This window comes from Oncorhynchus gorbuscha, linkage group LG06, assembly GCF_021184085.1.
Source record: "Oncorhynchus gorbuscha isolate QuinsamMale2020 ecotype Even-year linkage group LG06, OgorEven_v1.0, whole genome shotgun sequence".
NCBI classification, from domain to species: domain Eukaryota; kingdom Metazoa; phylum Chordata; class Actinopteri; order Salmoniformes; family Salmonidae; genus Oncorhynchus; species Oncorhynchus gorbuscha.
This window is the reverse complement of record NC_060178.1, coordinates 17,078,425-17,088,276: the sequence shown is the minus strand read 5'-3', so window position 1 is coordinate 17,088,276 and position 9,852 is coordinate 17,078,425.

Below are 9,852 nucleotides of genomic sequence, written 5' to 3'. Positions count from 1 at the left end.
TGCTACAATGTTTTGGTCCTGTTGTGTTGCTGCCATGCCATGTCCTTGTCTTAGGTCTCTCTTTATTCAGTGTTGTGGTGTCTCTCTTGTTGTGATGTGTGTTTTATCCTATATTTTTTATTTTTTTCCCAGCCCCCATCCCCGCAGGAGGCCTTTTGCCTTCTGGTCGGCCGTCATTGTAAATAACGGATAAAAACTGGTGATGGCCCAAAAAGGTGACACTCTGCTAGGTTTTAACTAATTAAATACCAAATAATATGATCCACATGATCAGTCTGTGTGTAAAATAAAAAGTGGTTCATGTGAACCTAACTCACAGCTAAAAAAATTCAAGAAAGCAATCCAATGTTATTTGTTGCCTAGACTTTACTGCAAATGACAAGTCTTGAGAAAAAACAATACACTAATATTGCAGTTAGCCATGACAGCCTTTATAATAGAACATGTGTGACCACACACAAACATCTAAATGTTGCACTTGGGAAAAAAACAGCTTAAAGTTGAAATAGAATTAAACAAACATGCATTCTATTTCCGCTCTATAGTGGCCACAAATCTTTGGGCTACACTGCACATTATTACAATTGTACACTTTCTGCCTGTGGACATCTGTTCTACAATGTGCCAGCAGAGCATGACACCCTTGGTTGGCATAAATGATCTCTTTCAGGCAGAGAGTACACCTGACATACCCATTTTATCCACTGTATTGAAGAAGTGAGTAAGAGGGAAAGTGTGTGTTGTTCCTTTCATCTCTATAGTGGCATCCAGCTACACTTGATTGCTGAATGCACTTTAACAAGCAACGCCTCATTTTCACCTAATTCTCTAATTCTGAAAATTAACCACATACTGTAGAGGGAAAACATTAGTTCACAGTTAGTAGTTTGTTCGTTAGCTAATGTAGTATATCCCTGATATATTAATCAATCATAGCCTAGCAGAGTCTGTCTGCAATCCTATAATTAAAACACACCCCATGACTGAGACTTAGGGGGCTATTGCTCAAAACATACTTTTGCATTAACACAAACACATTCTGTCCTCAGCAGATTCTAACCTCATAAGCAACTGTAGAATACCAAACTCATCTGTCTGACTGAAGCTATCACATGCGTCCCTGTCAAAATAGGAAACGGCCTAGCCTGAAGCGCCAACTGTCAGTTCCAGTTCCCCTTATCTCAACTCCTGGACACACACAGACACACAGACATTTCACCGCACACACACCCCACCCCAGTCAACTGAGCAGGAGCCAGGATCAGACGACTTCAAGGAGCACCAATGAGGCTCCGGCACAGGGTTGGACAGGACCTGCCTCCAACCTTCACCAACCAGTCAGAAGACAGAACTACAAGAATCAACCTACGTCATTCTATGTACAAAATCCACTGCACACTCTGTTTAGGAACCTTTTCAGCTAACTCCTTCTGAGCTAAATGAATAGGTCCGTGCACGCTTGACAAGATATCTTTGACTAAATAAACTGCCTTTTGTTACAACTGAAATCCACTCTGTCCAGCGTCTGTGATTTGGTCTCTCTCTCTGCTAGTTATACATCAACACTAGTTAACATTTCACGACAGGGTCCGGTAAGCAAGTAACGCATTATAACTTGAATGGCAAGGAGTCATATACCAGTTAATACTATAGCGAATTGGTTAGGTTACTAACGTTAACTCATCTGATGTTGTAACGTTAGCTAGTTAATGTTAGCTGTCTGAATTAGCCAGCTAATTTTCACACCATGAACTCAAATAAACCCCCCCCCCAAACCTTTCACATCGGATTTACACGAATCACGTAGGGCTAGTTTGCATCCCTGAAATAAGAATTTGTTCTTAACTGACTTGCCTAGTCAAATAAATGGGGTTTAGGTCACGTGATCGTGGAGGCCAGGTCATTTGATGCAGGACTCCATGACTCTCCTTCTTGGTCAAATAGCCATTACACAGCCTGTAGGGGTGTTGTGTCATTGTCCTGTTGAAAACAAATGTAAGACCCACTAAGTGATTACCTGATGTGATGGTGTATCGCTGCAGAATGCTGTGGTAGCCGTGATGGTTAAGTGTGCCTTGAATTCTAAAGAAATCACTGACAGTGTCACCAGCAAAGCACCCACACACCTCCTAGTAATTGGCAACGAACGTGGAGACGTTAGGAACCAAGGTAGGCCACCAAAACATTGTCGGATGAAAGCCAAGGTCCGACGGGAGCCAGGATGAAAGGTGAGTCCCCCCCTGGTTTGTGAACACTGCACCTTGCGGACCAGACTCTATTCACCAGATGATATCAGTCGCTAGACAGGAATTTTGGAGGATCCAATTTGTAAGTCGCTCTGGATAAGAGCGTCTGCTAAATGACTTAAATGTAAATGGGTAGTAGTAGCGGGGCTGTACAGACGTGAAAGTGCATCAGGCTTCACATTCTTGAACCCTGGATGGTAGGAGATAGTGAAATGGAAAAGAGTGAATAACATATACGCCCATGAAGCTGGTTGAGAGAATCCCAGGAGTGTGCAAAGCTGTCATCGAGGCAAAGCGTGGCTACTTTGAAGAATCTCAAATATATTTTAATTTGTTTAACACTTTTTGGTTACTACATGATTCCATATGTGTTATTTCATAGTGTTGATTATCGATGTACAGTTTATCGACTATGAGAGCTACGCGTTTCCCTTTAAGTCTATTCACCTTGAAGAGTGGGTACTTTGCACCATTCTCCAATTTCCTTAGGGAACTGAACATGCATTCATATTTTCGTGCCAACAAGTCTTTTGTCCAGGCTTTTAAACATGATTTATTTATTTTTTAAATGCAAATTTGGCAATGATTGGGCGCTCGTATCGCTGACTTCTCTTTCCGAAACGGTGTACACATTTGAGTTTGATTTTGTTGACAGTATCGCCTGGGATCTGTAGCTCTTAAAGAAAGGAATTCTTTCTCGCATGGATCTAGTCTGTATTCCAAATAAGGCTTCTCTCAGACACATATTCTCCTTTTTAAGTTCTTTAACATCTGTTTCAATAGTATTGACTGTACCTTATAGCTTGTTTGTTTCTTTCTCCATTTTCACTGCTTTTTCGTCACTCATTAAGAGGCTCACCTTCATCTCCTTTATTTCTTTACTGAATAGTTCCAGTAAACCCAATTGATCATTTATTGATTTTAGCAGGTCTGTTTCCACTCTTACCATACCAGGTGGTGAAAAGCAGAAATCATCAGTGTCTGTCAAGCAATCTCGTAGTTTTCTCTTGGAGTTTGGCTCTCCATTTTGTCCCTGGTTCCTCTCCGACATGTATTGGCCTTGACTGCGCTCGTAATATTTATCAATAAACTTCCCCAGCCTTATAGGTTTTTTGTGCTCATTGTCTAGCTTGAATGTTATTGCCCACAAGTAAATAGATCTGTGTAGGGCTACTATTTAGTCAGTTTTAAAGATATTGAATATTGCGATTTCACATGAGGCATTCTGCACGGCCATTTTCAGTCCACCATCTCTCTCATGCCACCTTCAGAATGGGCTTTCTAACAGGAAATGTCATTTTCTACAAACAGTAGGCTTCCACATCGGCATTCATGAAAGTACATTGCAGGCCAACACTGCACAGCCTAGGGTATTATTCTACTTTGCAAGAATAGGAGGGCCGACATTTTTTTTTTGTCTTGCCTAGGGCGACATATCGGCCAGGACCCGGCCTGATCAGCGTTGATAAGTCTATAAATTAAGAAAAGATTCCATATCAAAGGACAGTTGGAAAGAGGAGGAGATGTAGAACTATTAACAGACAGACTAAGTTAGCAAAATATTTGCTTATAATCATTACTAAACTCTCCCATTATTAGGTGAAGTTTATCTACATGACAATAAAGTAAAAAAAATAAATACAAATAATCCTAAACTGAACGTAGGCCTATTTAAACTTTTATTTTCATTATGGTTTTCAGCCATAACTGTCAGTTACACGGTTATTCAATTACTGTCACAGCCATACCTGTCTCTCTTTCCAGCAGCTTGGGAAATATACACTTTATTTACATTTTTATTTCACCTTTATTTAACCAGGTAGAAAAGTTGAGAACAAGTTCTCATTTGCAATTGCAACCTGGCCAAGATAAAGCATAGCAGTTCGACACATACAACAACACAGAGTTACACATGGAGTAAAACAAACATACAGTCAATAATACAGTAGAAAAGTCTATATACAGTGTGTGCAAATGAGGTAATATAGGAGAGGTAAGGCAATAAATAGGCCATGGTGGCAAAGTAATTACAATATAGCAATTAAACACTGGAATGGTAGGATGTGCAGAAGATGAATGTGCAAGTTGAGATACTGAGGTGCAAAGGAGCAAGATAAATAAATAAATACAGTATGGGGATGAGAAAGATTGGATGGGTTATTTACAGATGAGCTATGTGAGCTGCTCTGACAGCTGGTGCTTAAAGCTAGTGAGGGAGGTAAGAGTCTCCAGCTTCAGAGATCTTTGCAGTTCGTTCCAGTCATTGGCAGCAGAGAACTGGAAGGAGAGGCGGCTAAATGAAGAATTGGCTTTGGGGGTGACCAGTGAGATATACCTGCTGGAGCACATGCTGCGGGTGTGTGCTACTAGGGTGACCAGTGAGCTGAGATAAGGTGGGGCTTTACCTAGCAGAGACTTGTAGATGACCTGGAGACAGTGGGTTTGGCGACGAGTATGAAGCGAGGGCCATCCAACGAAATCATACAGGTCGCAGTGGTGGGTGGTATATGGGGCTTTGGTGACAAAATGGGTGGCACTGTGATAGACTGCATCCACATGACTCGAGTCATGTGACTTAAGTCCACAACTCTGGTGAGGGGCAATTTACCACTTTAGTCAGGGCCAGCATGAGGGATAACGTTTGTCCTGTATCTGTGAGTGTATCTATTAAGTTAAGTTTGAGCATCTTAGCAATAAAATATGTTCTATACAACTGTCAACATTCTACAAGGAAAGAACCACTAAATCAATGATATAATCATTAACCAGATTGACCAGGATACCAGACTTCGATGAGTGATAACTCAGTTCTAGAATGTTGTCAAAGATGAGAATGAATAAAAAAATCTATTCACATTCAGAATTGACTTTGTTTTGACATGCCTGCATGGTAATGCCTGCATGCCTGCATGGTAATGCCTGCATGCCTGCATGGTAATGCCTGCATGCCTGCATGCCTGCATGGTACTTGCATGACCAGAGACAAATCTTCAAAGGCACAGTATTTATTTATTCGGAGTGGTACATTAATTCAAAATGGTTCTGTTACAGTCTAATGCTTTGTAAATGCTTAAGTTGAAAAGTACTATATGGTCGATAGCACTGGTAATTTTCCACAGTTGTCCAGTACCCTCTTCACACAGCACACAAAGGAATGATTTGTTATTGGCTCCTTATCTTTAGAGCACCAAAGGCCCAGCCAGGGTGAATTCTTGTTCTATCTGTTTCGGCTCTAAAGATCTTATCACTCCCCTATCTTAGATACATAGACTGTGAGAACTGTTTAGAAACTGTTCTTGTTTGTATTATACTTTAAGGAGATGGAGACAAGTACCCCTTGTCTCTCATATAAGCTTGCCTCCCCCTAGGAGGGGTAAGCAGCTCTTTGTGTTTTATTTTATTTATACAACTAGGCAAATCAGTTAAGAACAAATTCTTAATTACAATGACGGCCTACGCCAGCCAAATCCAGACGACGCTGGGCCAATTATGTGCCACCCCGGCCTATGGGACTCCCAATCACAGCTGGGTGTGATACAGCCTGTATTCGAACCAGGGTGTCTGTAGTGACGCCTCTAGCACTGAGATGCAGTGCCTTAGGCCGCTGCACCACTCAGGAGCCCCGTGTAGATGAAGTATATAAAGACTGTGATTATGTAATAATTCAGTTCCTCTCCATTATATCCTGAGAGTGAACTTCCCTGCAATTGCTTGAATGAAATGTTATTGCTAATAAATATGTTCTGCCTAATTCCAGGAAGTTTTCCTCAACAGAGTTGTTTTACAGGATCCTTCCCATTATATGAATGATATGTCAATTGATAAAATCCAAAGTTAACAATTAAAAGTTTATGGAAAAACTGTACTTGTCTTCATGAAAATTACAGTTTATATCAGGTATCAAGTTAAGACCCAAGTGCAGATTGTGTGAAGTTACATTGTTTATTGTAACAAAAGGGGCAGGAAACCAACAGGTTAAGGCAGGCAGTGGTCGATAATCCAGAGTAGGAGCAAAGGTACAGGTCGACAGGCATGCTCAGGATCAGGGACAGGCAGAGTGGGCGGGTATAGGGTCAGGACAGGCAAGGGTCAAAAACCAGGAGGATGAGAAGAAGAGAGGCAGGCGCTGACAGGATAAACGCTGGTGTTTATTTATTTCACCTTTATTTAACCAGGTAGGCTAGTTGAGAACACCTTTATTTAACCAGGTAGGCTAGTTGAGAACACCTTTATTTAACCAGGTTGGCAAGTTGAGAACACCTTTATTTAACCAGGTAAGTTAGTTGAGAACAAGTTCTCATTTACAATTGCGACCTGGCCAAGATAAAGCAAAGCAGTTCGACACATACAACAACACAGAGTTACACATGGAGTAAAACAAACATACAGTCAATAATACAGTAGAAAATAAGTATATATACAATGTGAGCAAATGAGGTGAGAAGGGAGGTAAAGGCAACACACAAAAAAAGGCCATGGTGGCAAAGTCAATACAATATAGCAAGTAAAACACTGGAATGGTAGATTTGCAGTGGAAGAATGTGCAAAGTAGAGAGATAAATAATGGGGTGCAAAGGAGCAAAATAAATAAATAATAAAATAAATACAGTAGGGAAAGATGTAGTTGTTTGGGATAAATTATAGGTGGGCTATGTACAGGTGCTGTAATCTGTGAGCTGCTCTGACAGCTGGTGCTTAAAGCTAGTGAGGGAGATAAGTGTTTCCAGTTTCAGAGATTTTTGTAGTTTGTTCCAGTCATTGGCAGCAGAGAACTGGAAGGAGAGGCAGCCAAAGAAATAATTGGTTTTGGGGGTGACCAGAGACATATACCTGCTGGAGCGCGTGCTACAGGTGGGTGCTGCTATGGTGACCAGTGAGCTGAGATAAGGCGGGGCTTTACCTAGCAGGGTCTTGTAGATGACCTGGAGCCAGTGGGTTTGGTGACGAGGGCCAGTCAACGAGAGTGTACAGGTCGCAGTATATGGGGCTTTGGTGACAAAATGGATGGCACTTTGATAGACTGCATCCAGTTTGTTGAGTAGAGTGTTGGAGGCTATTTTGTAAATGACATGGCCAAAATCGAGGATCGGTAGGATGGTTAGTTTTACAAGGGTATGTTTGGCAGAATGAGTGAAGGATGCTTTGTTGTAAAATAGGAAGACGATTCTAGATTTAATTTTGGATTGGAGATGCTTAATGTGAGTCTGTAAGGAGAGTTTACAGTCTAACCAGACACCTAGGTGTTTGTAGTTGTCCACATATTCCAAGTCAGAACAGAGTAGTGATGCTGAACGGGCGAGCAGGTGCGGTCGGGCCACGATCGGTTGAAGAGCATGCATTTAGTTTTACTTGTATTTAAGAGCAGTTGGAGGCCACGGTAGGAGAGTTGTATGGCATTGAAGCTCGTCTGGAGGTTAGTTAACACAGTGTCCAAAGAAGGGCAAGAAGTATACAGAATGGTGTCATCTGCGTAGAGGTGGATCAGAGAATCACCAGCAGCAAGAGCAACATCATTGATGTATACAGAGAAGAGAGTCGGCCCGAGAATTGAACCCTGTGGCCCCCCATAGAGACTGCCAATGGTCCGGACAACAGGCCCTCCGATTTGAAACACTGAACTCTATCAGAGAAGTAGTTGGTGAACCAGGCGAGGCAGTCCTTTGAGAAACCAAGGCTGTTGAGTGCCGATAAGAATGTGGTGATTGACAGAGTCGAAAGCCTTGACCAGGTCGATGAATACGGCTGCTGTGGGAACTCATGTAATATAAATAGGTGCAGCTGCTAGGCTGAAGTAGCAAGGACATAAGTACATTGGCCAGAGAAAGAGAAGGTGACACCCAATAGATTTGCTATTTCTGAGTAGGGTAACATGCCAAAGATTACATTAAGCTAAACGAAAATGAGTACATTAGCCAAGACCATAAGTACATTTATGACAGCTGGTCATACTAATGTCAGAAGGACACAGGAAGGAGGATAATAGCAAAATGACCGACAGGTGAAACATAAGCATGCAATAAATGTATTATTTTTGTATGACATCAAGGGGTCCCGCCACCATTATAATCTAAACGGAAGCAGATATGGGCGTTATTGGGCGTGAACAAGCAAAGAACTCAGACTAAAAGATAATGGTGGCAGAAGGACTGAGGGGAGTAACTTCATTCACATATGGGATGTACCCATATGCTGTATGTGTATAAAAGCAGAGCCCGTACTCGGGGAGGTTGGTTGTTCCGCGGACCAGCACTGCTTTGCTACTTTGTATTAAAGTCTATATTGAATTCACAAGTTCTTGTAAGAGTGTTATATTTCTGAGGCAATATTCCACGACACTGCACAGTATTGTCTCTTATCGATGACGGTTATGATATCAAGGTCCTCGAAGACCTTAGAAAGGCAGTGTAGGACAGATATAGGTCTGTAGCAGTTTGGGTCTAGTGTCACCCCCTTTGAAGAGGGGGATGACCGCGGCAGTTTTACAATCTTTGGGAATCTCAGACGATACAAAAGAGAGGTTGAACAGGCTAGTAAATAGGGGTTTGCAACAATTTCGGCAGATCATTTTAGAATGAGAGGGTCCAGATTGTCTAGCCCGGATGATTTTTAGGGGTACAGATTTTTCAGCTATTTCAGAACATCAGCTGTCTGGATTTGGGTGAAGGAGAAATGACGGAGGCTTGGGCAATTTGCTGGAGGGGGTGCAGGGCTGTTGCCTGGGGTAGGGGTAGCCAGGTGGAAAGCATGGCCAGCCGTAGAAAAATGCTTATTGAAATCCTCAATTATTGTGGATTTATCGGTGGTGACATTGTTTCCTAACCTCAGTGCAGTGGGCAGCTTTTTCAAATTTCTGTTTGAAAAAGCTAGCCTTAGCTTTCCTAACTGCCTGTGTATATTGGTTCCTAACTTCCCTGACAAGTTGCATATCACTGGGGTTATTCAATGCTAATGCAAAAACACAGGATGTTTTTGTGCTGGTCAAGGGCAGTCAGGTCTGGAGTGAACCAAGGGCTATATCTGTTCCTGGTTCTACATTTTTTTGAATGGGGCATGTGTAACAGTGTAGCTTCCATCCCTCCTGGGCCTGAACCAGGGACCCTCTGCACACAGACAACAGTCACCCTCGAAGCATCGTTACCCATCGCTCCACAAAAGCCATGGCCCTTGCAGAGCAAGGGGAACCACTACTTCAAGGTCTCAAAGCGAGTGACGTCACCGATTGAAACGCTATTAGCGCGCACCACCGCTAACTAGCTAGCCATTTGACATCGGTTACACTCACCCACGTTTTGACCTCCTATTTTTCCACAGCAACCAGTCATCCGGGTCAACAGCATCAATGTAACAGTATAGCTTCCGTCTCTCTCCTCACCCCAACCTGGGCTCGAACCAGGGACCCTCTGCACACATCAACAACAGTCACCCACGAAGCATTGCTACCCATCACTCAACAAAAGCCGCTGCACTTGCAGAGCAAGGGGAACCACTACTTCAAGGTCTCAAAGCGAGTGACGTCACTGATTGAAACGCTATTAGCGCGCACCACCCCTAACTAGCTAGCCATTTCACATCAGTTACACATGCTTATTTACGATGGTGAGGAAAG